Source organism: Procambarus clarkii, chromosome 63 (genome assembly GCF_040958095.1).
Source record: "Procambarus clarkii isolate CNS0578487 chromosome 63, FALCON_Pclarkii_2.0, whole genome shotgun sequence".
Lineage (NCBI taxonomy): Eukaryota > Metazoa > Arthropoda > Malacostraca > Decapoda > Cambaridae > Procambarus > Procambarus clarkii.
In genome coordinates, this window is record NC_091212.1 from 18,751,614 (window position 1) to 18,773,400 (window position 21,787).

Consider the following 21,787-nt stretch of genomic DNA (forward strand, 5'->3'; position numbering starts at 1 on the left):
ATAAACAATCTTTGGACAACACCCACCAGTGGGACTCGAACCCAGAAAGCACAACTACCTTCCAGTAGCTGGCATAACTAGTATGCTTTAACCCACTACGCCATCAGACCTTACAAAAGAAGTAGATAGTTCGAGATATATATATCTCAAACATCTCTACCTCCCGAAGGCACCAGATGAGTGAGGGGTCAGTCTGCAATTTTCGTCAAGCCACTGTCAATGTGAGAGAACTCGTGTCCAGCTTATAAGCCTATACTTGCATAAACCACAAGTGAAGATAAACAATCTTTGGACAACACCCACCAGTGGGACTCGAACCCAGAAAGCACAACTACCTTCCAGTAGCTGGCATAACTAGTATGCTTTAACCCACTACGCCATCAGACCTTACAAAAGAAGTAGATAGTTCGAGATATATATATCTCAAACATCTCTACCTCCCGAAGGCACCAGATGAGTGAGGGGTCAGTCTGCAATTTTCGTCAAGCCACTGTCAATCGAACTATCTACTTCTTTTGTAAGGTCTGATGGCGTAGTGGGTTAAAGCATACTAGTTATGCCAGCTACTGGAAGGTAGTTGTGCTTTCTGGGTTCGAGTCCCACTGGTGGGTGTTGTCCAAAGATTGTTTATCTTCACTTGTGGTTTATGCAAGTATAGGCTTATAAGCTGGACACGAGTTCTCTCACATTGACAGTGGCTTGACGAAAATTGCAGACTGACCCCTCACTCATCTGGTGCCTTCGGGAGGTAGAGATGTTTGAGATATATATATCTCGAACTATCTACTTCTTTTGTAAGGTCTGATGGCGTAGTGGGTTAAAGCATACTAGTTATGCCAGCTACTGGAAGGTAGTTGTGCTTTCTGGGTTCGAGTCCCACTGGTGGGTGTTGTCCAAAGATTGTTTATCTTCACTTGTGGTTTATGCAAGTATAGGCTTATAAGCTGGACACGAGTTCTCTCACATTGACAGTGGCTTGACGAAAATTGCAGACTGACCCCTCACTCATCTGGTGCCTTCGGGAGGTAGAGATGTTTGAGATATATATATCTCGAACTATCTACTTCTTTTGTAAGGTCTGATGGCGTAGTGGGTTAAAGCATACTAGTTATGCCAGCTACTGGAAGGTAGTTGTGCTTTCTGGGTTCGAGTCCCACTGGTGGGTGTTGTCCAAAGATTGTATATATATATATATATATATATATATATATATATATATATACATATATATATATATACATATATATACGCACTCAACTGGGCGGCAGCTTTACAGTCATGTGCTCCACACCCACCCAACTGGGCGGTAGTTTTACAGTCATGTAAAAACTTAACTTAATCTAACTAAACTTAAACTAACTTAATCTAACTTTGTCCAAGGTGTTGTCTCTGCCTTACCATTTACCTAATGTTCTCTCATTCATATAATTTCCTCAGTAATCAGTCAAGTCTCCATGCACTTAAGTAAGCATCTACCTCAGTATCATTGTAAAATCTTACTCTTACATTTAATTTTACCCTATTCTTTTTTAAATTTTAAATTTAATTGTTCTGATTTATGTCATTTATTGAAATTAATTATTGATCTCATTTTGTTCTCTTAATTAAGTTCATACTAATTATAGGTTAAAGACCTAAGCTAAATATAATTAATTATCTAAGATTATTTTACTTTACAATCATCATTTGTCAATTTTGTATGTATTCATCTTGACAGTCTACTGGTTTTTTTTTGTTCTCTCCACCAAAGTTGTGTGTCCTTCATGGCTCTCTAGTGATCTTTATTCTACTTCTAATTGTTTCAATTCTTTTGTTTACTTGCGTTTATTATTGTGTTTTGCTATAATTATTCTCTAATTATAGCAGACTTTGTATTTATGTCAGCATTTACCTCAGTGTCTTAGTAAAATCTTGCTCATAAATATAATCTTACCCTGTTATTTTTGTTTTTGCTTATAATTTTTAAATTTAATTGTAATTTGATTTATACACCATTTATTGTAAGTAATGAGCTCATTTTTTTTCTTTTTTTTTCTTAAGTTCATACTAATTATAGGTTCACAACTAAGCTATATTAAATAATTGAGTTTTAAGATTATCTTTACTTTACGATTATTATTTGTCTCTTTATTATTTGCTATATATTATTCTTGTCAGTCTACTTTTCTTTTTCTTCTCTCTTAACCTAACTACTGTATCCTTCCTGGCTATCTACGGGGATCTTGGCTCTACTTCTAATTATTTCTATTTTTTGTGTATCTACGTTTATTGTTGTGTTTTGCTACAATTACTTTCTATTTACAGCAGTTTTAGTATTTAACTGTTCCTGTAATTGCTTATCTTATTGTATCGTGGCATTATTGTATCTATATGCATACTGATATTGATCCTGATCGAAATCTTCTGTCTCATATCCACACAAATCAGCACATTGATCATCATTATTGCAGGTATTACACAGCAAATCTTACGAAAAACAAACTCCTAAATAGCACCTCCTTATCAGTTTACAACCAAAATGTTAGGTCACTTGGTAAACATTTTGATGATATAAATGCACTACTCACAGCACTAGGTACTAATTTATCATTCATCATTTTAACAGAAACTTGGCTAAGTAAAGACTATACCCAACTCTACAATTTAGCTGGTTATAAAGCCATTCATAACTACAGGCCTAATAAAAAAGGTGGTGGCACAGCAATATATTACAAAGATATCTTCATCTGTAATAATGTCATCAGTGATAGAGACGACTATTGTGAATATACCTTTGCCAAGTTCTCCAGTAAATCCCTTAAATCCTCTCTGACTATCGGTGCCATCTATAGATTTCCTAATACCAACATAGCTTCATTCTCAGATAACGTAAAGAATCTTATCATAAATAACAATCTCAACAAAAATCACATCATTCTGGGAGGTGATTTCAATATTGACCTGGGTCTTCAAAACAACCCTCAAGTTGACTATTTCCGTAACAGCATGCACTCCTGTATGCTAATCCCCACAATCACCAAGCCCACCCGAGTCACTCAAACATCTGCCACTACCCAGGATCACTTATGGACTTATATACCAGCTCCCCTTACATCTGGGGTAATCTATGACAGAACAACCGACCACTATCCTACCTTCCTCATAGCAAACATGGACACAACACCACCAGAAAGCAAGAAACTCTCATTCAGGCTACACAGTGAATCAGCTTTAGGCAATTTTTCTAATGCACTTCACAATATTAACTGGGAATCTGAATTTAATAATACACAGGATATAAACTCATTAACTAACCTCTTTCTCTCCAAAACTCTAAGCCTCTACAACACTCACTGTCCCCTCCTTACCAAACAAGTAACTGATAAAAGAAAAAATAACCCGTGGCTCACAAGTGGCATAATTAAATCAATCAACAAAAAACATGAATATGAAAAGAAATTTAGGTTTGGCCTAGTTACAAAGGAAGTAGTTAAGAGGTACTCATCAGTGCTTACCAGTATCATAAGAAAAGCTAAACTTTCATATTATGAGACTAGATTCAAAGAAGCAAAAGGCAACATGAAAAGCAAATGGAATACCATCTCTAATATCCTAGGAACTAAACAACACTCCCACAACCAGATAACACTCTCTAAGGATGGCCTCACACCGTCATCTGATTTAGAAATGGCGAATGAATTTAATAGCTTCTTTTCATCAGTTGGTGCTAACCTTGCCAGTAAAATCCCACAGACTCAGACACATATCAACACATATCTCTCAGGCAGCTATCCAAACTCTCTTCTCCTCTCACCAGTCAGCCCGTCAGATGTTGTGTCCATCATACACTCACTAAAAACCAAAGCTGGGAACATCAGTGAAATACCATCCATTATATACAAGAGCGCCTCCCACGCCCTTGCGCCACCTATAGCTCTGCTGTTCAACAAATCCCTTGAGTGTCATACCTTCCCTGATATCCTTAAAAAAGCAAGAGTAACACCAGTTCATAAAGGAGGTAATTCGGCAGACATAAACAATTATAGACCAATATCAAACCTACCCATATTATCAAAAATATTTGAAAAAATTATCTACAAACAGCTTTACTCCTACCTCGTAAAATTTGACATTCTTAGCCCTTGTCAGTTTGGCTTCCGCTCCCAAAAGAGTACCAACGATGCAATTATTAGTCTCCTTGATATAATTTACTCAGCCCTTGACAAAAATGAGTTTCCGATTGGACTCTTCATTGACCTGAGAAAGGCCTTTGATACTGTTAATCACAATTACCTCTTACGTAAACTCCATCATTATGGAATTCGAGGCCATACACTGGACTATATCCAATCCTATCTTAGTGATAGACACCAATGTGTAGCCATCAATGATATAATCTCTCCCACTCTACCAATAACCGTTGGAGTGCCACAGGGCAGCATTTTGGGACCTCTCTTATTTCTTATTTACATCAATGATCTGCCTAACGTCTCTAACATTCTGAAACCTATTTTGTTTGCTGATGATACTAACCTCATCTACTCTAACCCCAACCCACATACACTAAATAATGTTGTTAATAATGAACTAAAAAAAGTCCACTTATGGATGTCAACCAACAAACTAACACTTAACATAGAAAAGACCTACTACATCTTAATTGGAAGCAAATCTACAAATGCAATTCAGCTTCAGATAGACAATGTAAACATTAGCAATAAAAATGATGGAAAGTTTCTTGGCGTATTCCTAGAAAAGAGACTCAACTTCAGTACCCACATACAACACATAACTAAGAAAGTCTCTAAAACAGTTGGGATACTCTCCAAAATCAGATATTATGTACCTAACTCTGCTCTCATCTCTATATTATGCACTAATCTATCCCTATCTTAATTATGGTATCTGTGCATGGGGTTCAACCATTGCAAACCACCTCAAGTCCATCATTACCCAGCAAAAATCTGCTAACAGAATAATAACAAATTCAGCTTTCAGACAACACTCAGCCCCCTTGTTTAACTCCCTAAACATGCTAAACATAATCTCACTCCACAAATTCTCTTGTGTCAACTACATTTACAAAACCCTGTTCTTAAATGCAAATCCTGCTCTGAAACTCTACCTGGACAGATGTAATAGGACCCATTATCACCACACCAGAAATAAATATCTCTTTGATATCCCCAGAGTCAAACTTACTTTGTGTAAACACTCTGTGCAAATAAAGGGACCCAGTCTATGGAACTCCCTACTGAATTGAAAAGCTGTCCAACTTTTGCATCATTCAAAAACAATACTAAAAAGTACCTAATTTCATCTTCATAGTTTTTTACCTTTTGCTTTAAAACTGCACTGTATCTATTGCTACCCAATCTCCCAATCTTTATGTACCTAATCTGAACATCTTTATCATTGCGATCATTGCTGTCTTCTTATATGTACTGTCAATCTGCTGTATGGTGTCTATTAATCTTGTTTAAATTACCAATCAAGCAGTCAATGTAATCAATCAGAGCTTTAATATACCAATGTGCTTTTATATACTTACTAATCTCTCTCATCTCATTTTTTTTTCTTGCAATGTATTTGTTATCATTTTATTAATTCTGATAGAATTTACCTACTTAAAATTATCTGTTAGATTAAGGACCTGCCCGAAACGCTGCGCGTACTAGTGGCTTTATAAGAGTGCAATTACTGTACTATGCTATGTATTCTCACAAACCCAATGTACCTTCTTGTATATAAATAAATAAATAAATAAATGTGCTGGCTGCACCTACAGTCAGCACATTTTGCATACTTCGCTAAGATTCCGGGCAGCACATCATTATGAATGAAGTTCTTACACATTTCTTGGACACCATTGATGGTGTTATTTCTGAATTCCGCGATTTTTTCGCATTCCATTATATAATGACGCAAAGTATGCGAATAGTTCTGCTGACAGAGTTTACATTTAGTCAAGTCTACATCAGTAGATGTTATAAACTCCCAGAGGTACTTGTAGCCGAGCCTAAGCCTAGCAGTGGTAACATCTAGAAGTCTGCTAACCTTATTGGATGACCCATAGACGTGCCGTTCTTCATGCATAATAAAATGATGATAGATAGAGTAACTGGTGTGAATTTAATTTTACCTCAAGTCTACGAGATTTTGTTGAGGTTCCCGGAATATTACTGCCCTCAGGCTGCTCAAAGGCAGTCCAAGATGGTAATCAGTTTACTTTTATGAGCAAAATGACGTGATAGAACTGATGGTGAACGTATCAGTTCTATCATGCTTTCGGGAACCAGTATGGGAAGGAATCCACAGGAGACAAACTCTGACTCCATCATTGATTATTTCACTATATCTGTGTCTAGCTTCAGACACGAGCAAGTCACAGTTATGCCTTAGGGAGCTGAGGGCAGTCAAGGATGACAAGGAGTCACTTACAATTAGCGTGTCAACTCTGGGATCATATACGCGCTCGAGTGCAAGGATTATAGCAACCAATTCTGTTTGAAGAGTGGAGGCCCAGTTATTTATACGCGCTCCACACTCATGGGGGAAGGAACCATCTCTGTCACAACAACTGCACTTCCAGCTGCACCATGGGACTGATGCAAGGATCCATCAGTGTAAATAATCTGGGAAAGGGAGCGCTCTCTGACCGAAGCATCAATTTGGCTTAAGGCATTGTACTTTGCTTCTTGTGGAAGCAAGGCCTGTTCTTTAATCCGCTTCTTGGGTGGGATAGTGTGGACAGTAAGGAAAAGGGTGCACCAATACATCCTCTGGGGATGTGCTTGTGCCTCTGGGGATGTGCTAGTGCCTCTGGGGATGTGTTTGTGCTTCTGGGGATGTGCTGGTGCCTCTGGGGATGTGCTGGTGCCTCTGGGGATGTGCTGGTGCCTCTGGGGATGTGCTGGTGCCTCTGGGGATGTGCTTGTGCTTCTGGGGATGTGCTGGTGCCTCTGGGGATGTGCTTGTGCCTCTGGGGATGTGCTGGTGCCTCTGGGGATGTGCTGGTGCCTCTGGGGATGTGCTTGTACCTCTGGGGATGTGCTTGTGCTTCTGGGGATGTGCTGGTGCCTCTGGGGATGTGCTTGTGCCTCTGGGGATGTGCTGGTGCCTCTGGGGATGTGCTGGTGCCTCTGGGGATGTGCTGGTGCCTCTGGGGATGTGCTTGTGCCTCTGGGGATGTGCTTTTCTCTGTACTGTAGCTCCCAAGGGAACTTGCCACCGACTACCGCAGAATCCTCAGCCCTACTCTCGTAGTCCGCTTAACCTCTCGCTGAAGCCTTCAACTAAAGCAACGAACACATACACGAACACATACACGAACACATACACGAACACACACACGAACACATACACGAACACATACACGAACACATACACGAACACATACACGAACACACACACGAACACATACACGAACACACACACACGAACACACACACGAACACATACACGAACGCACACACGAACACACACACGAACACATACACGAACACATACACGAACACACACACGAACACACACACGAACACACACACGAACACACACACACGAACACACACACGATCACACACACGAACACACACACGAACACATACACGAACACACACACGAACACATACACGAACGCACACACACGAACACACACACGATCACACACACGAACACACACACGAACACATACACGAACACACACACGAACACATACACGAACGCACACACGAACACATACACGAACACACACACGAACACACACACGAACACATACACGAACACATACACGAACACACACACGAACACACACACGAACACACACACGAACACACACACACGAACACACACACGATCACACACACGAACACATACACAAACACACACACGAACACACACGATCACACACACGAACACATACACAAACACACACACGAACACATACACGAACACACCAAATAATAAGAGATTGAATAAAGTCGTGACGAAGCATTGAGAAGAGGAGGGGGGGGGGAGGGGTTTGCGAGGATGGTAAAGACATTATAATTTGTTAGGTTAAGGTGGAGAGGGAATGGGTGCGTGATAGGGAGATGTGGACACGTGGCGTGAACAACTGCTCAGGCGGATAGCGGCTGATATACCCGCCCAGCTTGATATATCCAGGTATATCAGCTTGATATACCCGGCCCGGCCAGCCGTGTCATAGCTCACCTGGCCGCGGTGGAGCCCAGTACACAACTTGGCTAATTAACCTAAACTTCTGGTAACTTAGCTAATTTAAGGTAGATTAATCAACTTACCTGGAGAGGGAATATATACTTCACTCACTACCGAAATAATTATATCTAATTTGTATATACCAAATACTGAGAAATCTCAAATTTTGACCATTGTATACAAATTTTTATTTTAATTAATACAAATAATAAGAATTGAAGAAAAAAATTGAAAAAAAACTACAGGCTCTAACAAAATTATCCAAATAATTCGAACAATAAAATAACAGAAAACTGTTCGGTTTGTCCTCCAATGGCAGGTGTCAAAGCCTGGTCACACTTAAAACAAAAATATAGACTGCTTGCCTGTTGTCTGTGGTGAGTTAGAGGGAGGAACACGTAAAACACAAAGTATGAACAATGAAACTTTAATATATTTACTTAAAACATAAATGAAAATAAAGACAAATCTCGGGCAAATGACTAATGAAATAAAATGACAGAGATAAATACAAAAAAACACAATAGATTAAATAATGTTGAAATGGTGCTGAGAATATCGGCTATGGCTGAAACCTCCCTTCGTATACGAGCTAATGAGCTAGTATGCCAGAGAGAGATGTCAACGCTAAACGCACAAGGAATATTCTGAAGTTGATAGCTGGTCAGGCTAAGACGTCGACTCGGGTAGAGGGCGCCGAGGTGCGGTGTGCAGGTGCGCGGCTGGCGAGTCACCAATCAGGGGCAGGGAAGCTGGTGAAGGGTAGTTAGCTGGTTTGATGACGAGCCGGCGTATGGAGGGTGTGTGGAGTGGGGGGAATTGGGTACGTTTTGCCTCCTGGTCAAAACGTTTTGTGCTACTGGTGACGTATCTTGAATGTAGCATCTTATACTTATATTTTGGGACGTAACTTGAAGTAGGGAAGAGCAGGCTCAATCTCTCTTGAAAGAGATTATCGCCACAATATATATATATATATATATATATATATATATATATATATATATATATATATATATATATATATATATATATATATATATAAGTTTTTAGACACTCAACCCACCAGGGGACTCGAACACTGGCCAACAAGGTGGCAGTTGCATGCTGTATCCACTACATCATACTTCAAAGCCATAATAAGAGAGGTAGGAATTCTGGGGTATTTAACCAACCAGAACTCCAATCCTCTCCCAGGCAATGAGATAGTGTGGGACCTCTAATGCTCTTTCATCGGTTCCTGTTATATGGGAAAACTCAGTGCCAAATGCTTAATGCACAGACTACCCTATTCCAGTAGCTGAAGTTTATAACTTTTTAGACACTCAACTATATTCAACTATTAATGCACAACTATATTCTACCCACCTCAAGACTCCACTCCAATATAGAAGCATCAAGAAATATGGACCAATAGGCTTTCTACAAATCACTTCCATTCAATACCCATTGTTTCGTGTTCTGTCTTGTGTTTAGGAATTTAATACCCTATTAATACCACCTCACCCCATCCACCTCACTCAAATGTAGATATAAACAAATCGAAGATGTGTAAGTTCTATTCAGTTGTGTATGTGTAAACTAAAGTCTTTGAAAATGTAATAAGTTTTACGAAACGCGCTCAAGTGTCGCGTCAGACTAGAAATAAAAATGAATTTTGGAGAATTGATTTTTGAATTACCACCAACAGTGAAAAGAAACGTACGAAAGATTAAGAAAATTCGTGTTAGAATTATGTGTATGTGTAAAGTCTTTGAAAATGTAATAAGTTTTACGAAACGCGCTCAAGTGTCGCGTCAGACTAGAAATATATATATATATATATATATATATATATATTTATATATATATATATATATATATATATATATATATATATATATATTAGTATATTTTTGGTAGCAGTCTTTCCTGTAGACATATATTATTAAATATGACCGAAAAAGTAAGATTAATAATTCTAACACGAATTTTCTCAATCTTTCGTACATTTCTTTTCACTGTTGGAGGTAATTCAAAAATCAATTCTCCAAAATTCATTTTTATTTCTAGTCTGACGCGACACTTGAGCGCGTTTCGTAAAACTTATTACATTTTCAAAGACTTTACACATACACAACTGAATAGAACTTACATATCTCCAATTTGTTTATATCTACTTTTGAGTGAGGTGGATGGGGTGAGGTGGTATTTAATAGGGTATTAATTTCATCAACACAAGACAGAACACGAAACAATGGGTATTGAAATGGAAGTGATTGTAGAAAGCCTATTGGTCCATATTTCTTGATGCTTCTATATTGGAGCGGAGTCTTGAGGTGGGTAGAATATAGTTGTGCATTAATTGGCTGTTGATTGCTGGTGTTGACTTCTTAATGTGCAGGGCCTCGCAAACGTCAAGCCGTCTGCTATCGCTGTATCTATCGATGATTTCTGTGTTGTTTACTAGGATTTCTCTGGCGATGGTTTGATTGTGGGAAGAGATTATATGTTCCTTAATGGAGCCCTGTTGCTTATGCATCGTTAAACGCCTAGAAAGAGATGTTGTTGTCTTGCCTATATACTGGGTTTTTTAGAGCTTACAGTCCCCAAGTGGGCATTTGAAGGCATAGACGACGTTGGTCTCTTTTAAAGCGTTCTGCTTTGTGTCTGGAGAGTTTCTCATGAGTAGGCTGGCCGTTTTTCTGGTTTCATAGTAAATAGTCAGTTGTATCCTCTGATTTTTGTCTGTAGGGATAACGTTTCTATTACAATATCTTTCAGGACCCTTTCCTCCGTTTTATGAGCTGTGGAAAAGAAGTTCCTGTAAAATCGTCTAATAGGGGGGTATAGGTGTTGTGTTGGTTGTCTCTTCAGAGGTTGCATGGCGTTTCACTTTCCTTCTTATGATGTCTTCGACGAAACCATTGGAGAAGCCGTTGTTGACTAGGACCTGCCTTACCCTACAGAGTTCTTCGTCGACTTGCTTCCATTCTGAGCTGTGGCTGAGAGCACGGTCGACATATGCGTTAACAACACTCCTCTTGTACCTGTCTGGGCAGTTGCTGTTGGCATTTAGGAACATTCCTATGTTTGTTTCCTTAGTGAAATTCTGTTGGACGACATATTCGACCTCGAGACACAAAAGAAGGTCACTACCAAAGATACCTTACAAGCAGAACTTATTGCAGAAGGAGGAAAGAATCGAGGCAATTACAGAAGCACCATACCGTCCCCCGAGCTCAAAGCGGCAGCTAAAAGCCTTCATGAGAACAAGGAGATAGTTGTCAGGAGAGGTGACAAGTCGCCAATATATGTCATTCTTAAAAAAGACGAATATCTGGCGAAAATGAACCTCATACTCTCTGACCAAACTAAGTTCCAAAGGGTAACGAAGGACACTACAGCCGAATTGAAAGCAAAGGTCAACAAACTGATCGAAACTGTGAACGCCAAGAAATCCGGACTCCACCTGCCAAAGATCATTGGGGAATATAAACCTGGATATGCGTATGGAAATGTCAAGACACACAAGCCTGGAAACCCACTTCGGCCAATCATTAGCCAGATACCCACACCCACGTACAGACTGGCGAAGCGACTCAACGGCCTGCTGACTCCTTATGTTCCTTGCGCCTTCAGCCTGAAGTCTCCAAAGGAATTTGTTGACTTACTGCGGGGCACACGGGCCACAGGGATAAGAGCCTAGTTGGACGTAGAATCACTGTTTACCAAAGTACCTGTGGACGAGACAATCGGGATGATAGCCGACAGAGTGTATCGTGATCCAGCCTGTACTCCTCTTGACATACCAGAAAATATTCTGAGGAAACTACTACAAGCTTGTACTAAAGAGGCACCCTTCTTGAGCCCGGATGGGCACATGTATAAGCAAGTAGATGGGGTCGCCATGGGTTCTTCCCTAGGTGTCCTGTTTGCAAACTTCTACATGGGTACCATCGAGCAAAAAGTCTTAGTCGACATGAACTTGAAACCGGCCATATACTGCAGGTATGTTGACGACATTTTTACACAGGTACCTGATGTCAGACATCTGCAGGAGCTGAAAGAGGCATTTGAGTAGAGTTCCGTGCTGCGTTTCACTTATGAGATGGAAAAGGATGGGAAGCTGCCCTTTCTAGATGTAACAGTCATGGAAAAGAGCGGAGGTTTCCACACTGCAGTCTACACTAAGGAAACGAACATAGGAATGTGCCTAAATGCCAACAGCGACTGCCCAGACAGGTACAAGAGGAGTGTTGTTAACGCATATGTCGACCGTGCTCTCAGCCACAGCTCAGAATGGATGCAAGTCGACGAAGAACTCTGTAGGGTAAGGCAGGTCCTAGTCAACAACGGCTTCTCCAATGGTTTCCCCCACCATTCACCCCTCACCCATCTCCTCGGCCTCCCAACCATTCGCCTCTCCACCGTCCCCTCGTGCTCCCCACTCCACCATCCTCTCTTCCTTCCCACCATGCCCCACTTTCCTGTCCCTTTGCCCTCCTCAGCATTCTCCATTCCCCCCTCCCCTCGTCCCCACCATCCCAAACTCCCCCGTCCCCTCGTCCTTCCCCACCATTACCCCCTCCCTTGTCCCCCTCGTCCTCCCCATTATCACTCACTTCTGTTCATTCGTCATCCCCATCATTCCCCACTCCCTCGTCCGATGCTTTCCCAAATTGTCTGATGTTCCCATCAGAAAATTGGGAACATCAAGTGATCTGATATTCCCGTCACTGAAATTTAGGAAAAACAGTTAAAAATGAAATGAAAATATGAAAAAAATTAAAAAATAAACTATACCCACGAAATGAACGGTATGGTAAACAACACAGCTCAATTCCAACACAATGTCACACAAAATAATTCAATAAAAAAAATAGAAATCTATGAAAATAAAATTTATCAATGCAATCGGAAACATTGAAATAGAATTCGTGACATATATAGTATAGCGTGCATGTTACTATTATGTTCAACAGATGGCGCTGTTTTTCAAAAACGCATGTTTTTACCTGTCACAGAGGTGGCATCTATATAGTAGGTATATAAAAAGATCTGCCTATTCGAACGCGACGTTGTGTCAAAATTTCAAAGGAATCGGTGAAGAACTTTTGGATATTACAGCGTGTGTTGTTCTTACGTCCAACAGGTGGCGCTGTTTTTCAAAAAATGCATGTTTTTTCCTATCACAGGTGAGGCATGTGTATAATAGATATATAAAAAGATGCGCCTATGCGGTTTTTTTTTTACCGTCACAAACGTAACTGTTTCAACTCTGGGTTCATAACTGGAAACTAGAGGTCATATTAAATCTAAATAGTTAGGTAAGAAGGATATTTAGTTAACAATAATGTTTATACTCGGGGGCTTTTCATACATCGATTCCGTCTTCCTTGCCAGACATAACATGAACCTTGTTACTCACAGATTATTCAGAATCTGAGCTTTTTAATTATTAAATCTAATATTGAACTAGTTATCAGCTATGTTTAGAAGAGTTAAAGTAATTAGTAATGAAAGTCGGTGAAGACTTGTATTGTTTGTGGCTGTACTAACACCTAGGCATCACTTTCCGGCAGAATTTTTAAGGGAGCGCAGAGGCTGTTCAAGGTCTCTCTGACTGGCTGTGTGGTGGTGTCCCCAACTCCCCTGTGTGGTTCTGTTTCTCCTCCTCCTTCTCTCTTCCCTTACCTTATCCTGGGGGTACTTTATAAGATAAATAACTGTCCGTGTATTTACTGTGCTACTAGCTAGGTGTGTGTTTTGTTTAGAGGTATTTTAGGCCAGTGTTTTGGCATCAATAAGTGTACTTCATTGTGACTAGTGAACCACGTGGGTCATAGCTACCCAGGCTGCTTCCAGCCTTACAAGCGCCTCTCTTCAAGTAGACTTTACCCTAGTTTTTCAAGTGTAAACCTTGCATCCTGTCAATGTGGACCAAGGTAATTTATTGTAAGGTAGAGTGGTAAAGTATATTATTGTAGTAATGTATATGGGGGTTACTAGAGGGTTTAATAAATAAGCACTAAGAAAGGAGTATCTCTTCTTCCTGTTGAGAGTGGAATAGGGGATTACCTTAGACTAGACAGTTTATCTAGCCAAGCGATTGCTTATTTTCTGGGAATATTCTTTCCCTGGGGGCCGGGCCTCCCTATTGCCACTATTTTAGGAACTCCTTTGGATTTTAGTATTGGCCCTTTAAGTACAGTCACTACCCGTCATAACAAGTTGTTGGCCTGTCCGGAAGTTGAATATTTTATTCAAAATTGTAAACATTTAGATTTTTTTAGTGTCAAAACTAAAATTCTTGCATTCTGCAGAACGGTTGTGTGGTAGCCTAGGGTCCAGCTCATCTAGCAAAGGATACATCTTGCACTGACTGGACACCCAGCTGGATCTCTTCACGATTGAGGTAAGTGTGGCCTTATGACAGGGGCTGTGCAAATTGTTGTATTTTTCCCAATTTTTCTTTTTCTTTTTTCTTTGGCTAGTAGCTAGGATAATTAGCAATGGAGGCTAAATTGCAGAAACTGGCAAAGACACCTTCAGTGGTGGAGAGTAAGAAGCTGACCAAAGCTAACCTAGTGTTGTTAGGCAAGGAATTGGGCCTAGAGTTAAATGAAACTAATATAAAGTGTGTTATAACCGATTAAATTTTACAGAATTGCATAGACCAGGGCCTATTGGCAAGTGATACAATTTTATGTCAGGCCAGTCCAGCAGAAAGTGAATCTAGCAGGATGGAATTAGAATTACAGCTGGCCCGATTAAAACTAGCAGAGCAAGAGGCAAGAGTGGCAGAGCAAAATGTTAAGGTAGAAGAGCAAAGGCTCAAAAATAAGGCGTAGAGAATAAGAGTAAATACCACTGTACCACCACCTGCCGGGGATTAAAACTCCAGGCATTATAATAAAAAGCATAACCTGCCTGAATTTTCAGAGTTAGACCCTGAGAGGTTTTTCAAACATTTTCAGAGACTGGCCATGTCCATGAACTGGTCAGAAAACCTAGAGGGAAATCCCAAGATAATTATATAAACATGCTGGACTTCGATTGTTTTGATTATAGTAAAGTCAGGGAACGGATTTTGAGGGCATATGAAATTATGCCTGAAGCTCACCGCCAAGCTTATTGTAACCTTAAGCCTACACACAACCATCCTCTCAATGAATTTGCTAATGATCAAATAAGATTATTCGAAAAATGGATTCGCTCGGCTAAAGCCGAAACAAACGAGGAACTCAGGAATCTAATCTCGCTCGAGGGATTTATAGATAATATGCCAGAAACTGTAGCACGGTACCTACGAGAACGGATGGCGGTAGATACAAACATTATGGATTTGGCCAAGATGGCAGAAAACTACCAGTTGGCGGGCAAAAGGCCCAATAAAAATAATTATAGCCCTAATCGTAACAAACCTTATACTCACAGCCAGTCTAGACCAGCCCATTCTGACCCTGTAACTAATGCACCTTCTTTTTCAGACAAAACTAACCCTGTTAAATTGTCTAACCCCACGGTACCTAAGGGTGAACCAAAGGGAAATTCTGTTAGTAATGTCTCTTCTCCCCGACGATTCTGTGGTCACTGTAAACGTTCAAATCACATTACTAGCCCTTGTTGGCAACTGTACTCGTAAAAAAGACCCAATGCTCTTGTTGTGACACAGGGCTTGAGGCCTTCTGAAGGGTTAGGGAGTAAGACCTCCAACCAACAGTGGTTGGACCTGCTTACCCCATTCTTATCGAAAGGGAAGTTTTTGTCTTCTGAGGGTTCTTACTGGAAGGACGTGGTAATCTTCCGAGACACCGGTGCCATCCAGACTTAAATTTTGGAGAGTGCGTTGCAAGGTGCCAACACTCTCAACACTGGAGAGGTAGTACTGGTCGAGGGCGTCACAAGTGATACTCAAGCAGTACCTCTCCATAAGGTAACCCTGGAATCTGATTTCCACAAGGGTATTTGTACAGTCGGAGTCACTTCTGACCTACCTTTCCCTAATGTTGATGTAATAATAGGTAATGATTTAGCAGGGGATAAGGTAGGGGACTCCAGACTACCTATTATGTTGCCTACCCTTAAGGTTTCCCTGGATCTACACGCCGCAGAGGATAATGTTGTGTACCCTGCATGTTTGGTGACCAGGTCTATGGGACTTAAATGTAAGGGCAGCCCTGTGGTTACCAAGGTGGTAAATCCCGAGGACACGAAGGACTTTGTGAGTGGTGAAAGCCAAGGGGACCTTGCGGACATGTTCATGGCCCGAATCGATGATGAGGCCGAGGACAATGTGGAGAGCCTGCCATCGACTCCTATGAGGGTAGGGAGGAGGTGGAGGAGAACCCGGTTGAGCCTTGGTCAATGGCATCTGACCAAGGCATGGATGCATCCTTGAGTGATTTACAGAAATCTGACCCCAGTTTTGCAGAATATCACGATGTAGCTCTCTCTAAGAAGGACATTGTAGACACAGCCACTAGGTACTATTACGAGGATCAGATTTTGATGAGAAAATGGAGACCACAGAGTTCTCCCTTGACAAATTAGTGGGAAATAGTCTACCAGGTTATGTTGCCTACCTGCTATAGAGAGAGAGTTTTGGCAGCTGCTCATGATGACCTTATGGGGGGACATCAAGGCATTAATATCACCCATCACAATTTTTTTTAATATTTTTACTGGCCCAAGCTGAAAAGCGATGTGGCAAAATTTTGTAACTCATGTATTCCATGTCAGCTTGTTGGGAAATCAAACCAGACACCACATAAAGCTCCTCTAAGGCCTATTGCTATGCCGGAGAAACCATTTTCTCATGTGGTGATGGACTGTGTTGGTCCATTACCTAGAACTAAGTCGGGTAATATTTACCTGTTAACCATGATGTGTATGATGACCCGTTACCCTGAGGCTTTTACTGTGAGGCACATTCGAGCAAAGACTGTTGTTGCTCATATGTTGCAATTTTTTTCTACTTTTGGAATGCCTCGGGTCGTGCAAACTGACAATGGTACTAATTTTAAGTCTGACATTTTTTAACAATTCTGTAAAGACCATGGAATAACTCATAAGGTTTCTAGCCCATACCATCCACAGAGTCAGGGGGTAATTGAGCGGTTCCATCAAACACTTAAGCAGTTGTTGAAGACATCGTGTGAGAATTCCCATAGATTCTGGGATGAGAACCTGTCTTATGTTTTGTTTGCTGCTCGAGAGGGGTTACAAAGTTCACTGGGTTGTTCTTCTTTTGAGTTGCGCAACACCACCAGAGACTCAGTGACTGCAAGGCGGCGGCACTAAAGTATCTTGGGAAGGCCCAAGAAAGTATGAAAGAACGACATGATGCTAAGGCTAAGTTGCGGGTATTTCAGCCTGGTGACCCTGTCCTGGTATTAAAGCCTCGACTCGGGAACAATATGTCTCACAAGTACAAAGGCCCCAATATTGTGACAGAAAAGGTTGGGGACCTCACGTACAAAATAAGGCTCTCTGACAAGCGTAACCAGGTGATGCTTGTACACTTGAACCGTCTGAAGAAGTTCCAGGGCCCCAGGCCTGTCGCTCTAACCAATGTTTCCTTTTCCAGTGAGGGAGAGAATGATTGTTCTGGGGACCCAACTAATCTCATTCTCAATAATTCTAGTTCTGTGAATGCCGTGGAGGAGAGACTGTCCCATTTGCAGATGGCCCAATGTGAAGAGGTGCAGTCGCTACTTGACGAATTCTCCAGTCTGTTCGGAGAGGTCCTGACCCAGACTGATGCCATCTACCATGATGTCAAGTTGACAGACTACACCCCCATTCGCCTTCAACCCTATCGGATGAGTCCGGAAAAGAAGGCCATTGTGCAGAACGAAGTCAACTTCCTGCTCCTGCACAGTCTCATCTGGCCGAGCCAGGGCTCCTGGTGCTCGCCCTGCCTTTTGGTCCCCCAAATCAGATGGGTCCTGGCGATTATGCACCGATTATCGACAGCTCAACAAGGTGACCATCGTGGATGCCTATCCACTGCCCCTCCTAGAAGACTGCATCGATGAGATCGGAAACGCCACTTACGTCTCGAAATTCGATCTCTCGAGGGGATATTATCAGATCCCGCTCACCGAGCATGCCAAGCAACTAACTGCGTTCGTAACACCTGATGGTGTCTTCGAATATAAAGTACTACCATTAAGATTTCGTAATGTCCCTGCAACATTCTAGAGGCTAATGACCTCTCTGCTCGCTAATGTGCCAAATTGTCAGGCTATTTAGATAACATTGTGCTTTTTGATAGAAATTGGACTGACCACATAGCTAGGTTACGCCAGTTGTTCACAGTTTTGAAAAGTGCAAATCTAACTTTAAATGCAAAAAAGTGTCAATTTGTCCAAGGCACAGTGACGTATCTCGGTTATGAAGTGGGCCAAGGAAAAGTGTTACCTCGGCAAGATAAAATCAGTGCTATTCTGGAGTATCCAGTGCTCCAGTCTAAAAAGCAAGTGCAACGGTTTATCGGTATGTGTGCATACTACCGACGCTTTTGTCAGAACTTTTCCAGTGTCGCCACTCTTCTCATGAACTTGTTGCAAAAGGCCGTTAAATTTAAGTGGTCAACAGACTGTGCAGAGGCTTTTAAAAATTTGAAATTGATCTTAACTTCCGCCCCAGTGCTCGCTAGTCCAAGGTTCGACCGACCGTTTAAAATTCACATTGACGCGTCTGACTCGGGTGCTGGTGCAGTGTTGTTGCAAACTGGGGATGATCAAGTGGATCTTCCATTGTACTATTACTCTGTGAAATTTGAAAAGGCGCAACACAAATATTAAGTGGTAGAAAAAGAATTGTTTGTGCTAGTGTTCACATGTTAAAAGTTTGAAGTATATCTAACAGGTAATATAGTGGAAGTGTACACGGACCATAACCACTAGTGTGTATAAACCAGATGAAGGAGAAAAATAAACGCATACTCAGGTGGGCATTGTACCTACAGGACTTCAATCTTTCCATTCTCCACCTACCAGGCAGGCTCAACGTGATAGCCGATGCGCTGTCCCGGTTACCTGAGTAACAGTCTTCTGAGCCACAGGGAGCCACATACCAACTGTCATGTTTTAGTTATTTGTTTTAGGTTCTGCCGTGAAATGAAATATTCCGTGTCAAATTTATTTACTTCCCCGCTTTTTTGTATGTGCTTTTTCTTTCAGAAAATTCCCTTTTGGTGTGTTTTTTCTTTCAAAGAGTCTCTTTGTGCTTTTTCTTGCAGATAAATTTTTGTTTTGGTTGATTTTCTTTTATTGCATAGATTTTCCTTTTATTCTCTGTATGCTCTTACCAAAAAATATGACTATTATTCTAGTAACCACATTTTTTTTTCTCTGAAGAGGGAGGAGTGTTACGACCCTGGGTTTGTAATTGGGAACCAGAGGTCATATTGAATCTAAATAGTTAGGTAAGAAGGATATTTAGTTAACAATAATGTTTATACTCGGGGGATTTTCATTCCTTGATTCCGTCTTCCTTGCCAGACATAAGATGAACCTTGTTACTCACAGATTATTCAGACTCTGAGCTTTTTAATTATTAAATATAATATTGAACTAGTTATCAGCTATGTTTAGAAGAGTTAAAGTAATTAGTAATGAAGGTCGGTGAAGACTTGTATTGTTTGTGGTTGTACTAACACCTAGGCATCACTTCCCAGCAGAATTTTTAAGGGAGCGCAGAGGCTGTTCAAGGTCTCTCTGACTGGCTGTGTGGTGGTGTCCCCAACTCCCCTGTGTGGTTCTGTTTCTCCTCCTCCTCTCTTCCCTTACCTTATCCTGGGGGTATTTTATAAGATAAATAACTGTCCGTGTATTTACTGTGCTACTAGCTAGGTGTGTGTTTTGCTTACAGGTATTTTAGGCCAGTGTTTTGGCATCAATAAGTGTACTCCATTGTGACTAGTGAACCACGTGGGTCATAGCTACCCAGGCTGCTTCCAGCCTTACAAGCGCCTCTCTCCAAGTAGACTTTACCCTAGTTTTTCAAGTGTAAACCTTGCATCCTGTCAATGTGGACCAAGGTAATTTATTGTAAGGTAGAGTGGTAAAGTATATTATTGTAGTAATGTATATGGGGGTTACTAGAGGGTTTAATAAATAAGCACTAAGAAAGGAGTATCTCTTCTTCCTGTTGAGAGTGGAATAGGGGATTACCTTAGACTAGACAGTTTTTCTAGCCAAGCGATTGCTTATTTTCGGGGAATATTCTTTCCTTGGGGACCGGGCCTCCCTATTGCCACTATTTTAGGAACTCCTTTGGATTTTAATATTGGCCCTCTCAGTACAGTCACTACCCATCATAACATTGACATCTATATAGTATGTATATAAAAACCTGCTCGGATGTGAATGGAACGTTGTGTGAAAATTTTAAAGTAATCGGCGAAGAACTTTCGGAGATTAGCGGTTATGCACAAACGAATATTTCCATTTTTATTTATATAGATCTATGTTGTACCTAGTAGCCATAATACAGTTCTTTGCCTACTATGCAAGGCCCAATTTGCCTAATAAGCCAAGTTGTCCGGATTCAATATTTTTCTATTTTTTTTCTTATGAAATGATAAAGCTATTCATTTAATTATGTACGAGCTAATTTTTTAAAAATTTGAGTTAAAACTAACGTAGATATATGACCGAACCTAACCAACCCTTCCTGACCTAACCTAACCTATCTTAACCTAACTTAAACTAACATAACTAAATCAATAATTTATATTCTTAATATAATATATATAAATAAAAATGGAAATGTTAGTTTGTGCATAACTGCTAGTTTCCGAAAGTTCTTCACAGATTGCTTTGAAATTTTTCACACAACGTTCCACATGTTGCTATTACACACAACATATTGCTATTACGGGCAACAGATGGCGCTGTTTTTCAAAACCACATGTTTTTACCTGTCACAGGGGTGGCATCTAAACAGTAGGTATATAAAAAGACGCGCCTATTCGAATGCAACGTTGTGTCCAAATTTCAAAGCAATCAGTGAAGAACTTTCAGAGATTACAGCATGTGTTGCTCTTACGTCCAACAGATGGCACTGTTTAAAAAAAAAAAACATGTTTTTCCTGTCACAGGTGAAGCATGCATATAGTAGATATATAAAAAGGTGCGCCTATTCGAATGCAACGTTGTGTAAAAATTTCAAAGCAATCAGTAAAAGAGGTTTCAAAGATTTCCCTCACATGAAAAAAACACATTTTTTCAGAAAAAGCATTTTATTTACCATCACAGACGTAACATCTATATTGTGTGTATATAAAAACCTGCTCGGATGAAAATGGAGCTTTGTGTGAAAATTTCAAAGCAATCTGTGAAGAACTTTCGGAGATTAGCGGTTATGCACATACAAACATTTCCATTTTTATTTATATAGATATATATATCCACACACATGAACTTGACTAAACACACAAGTGAGGTAAACACAACTTAGACACCACCCTGCACGTAGCCTCGAACCCAGAGAGCACAGTTGTTCACACAACTGTGAACTAGCGCTACTTGCTATTGGTGTAATAGGTTAGTGCGTACTAGGTATGCCAGTTGTGTGAACAACTGTGCTCTCTGGGTTC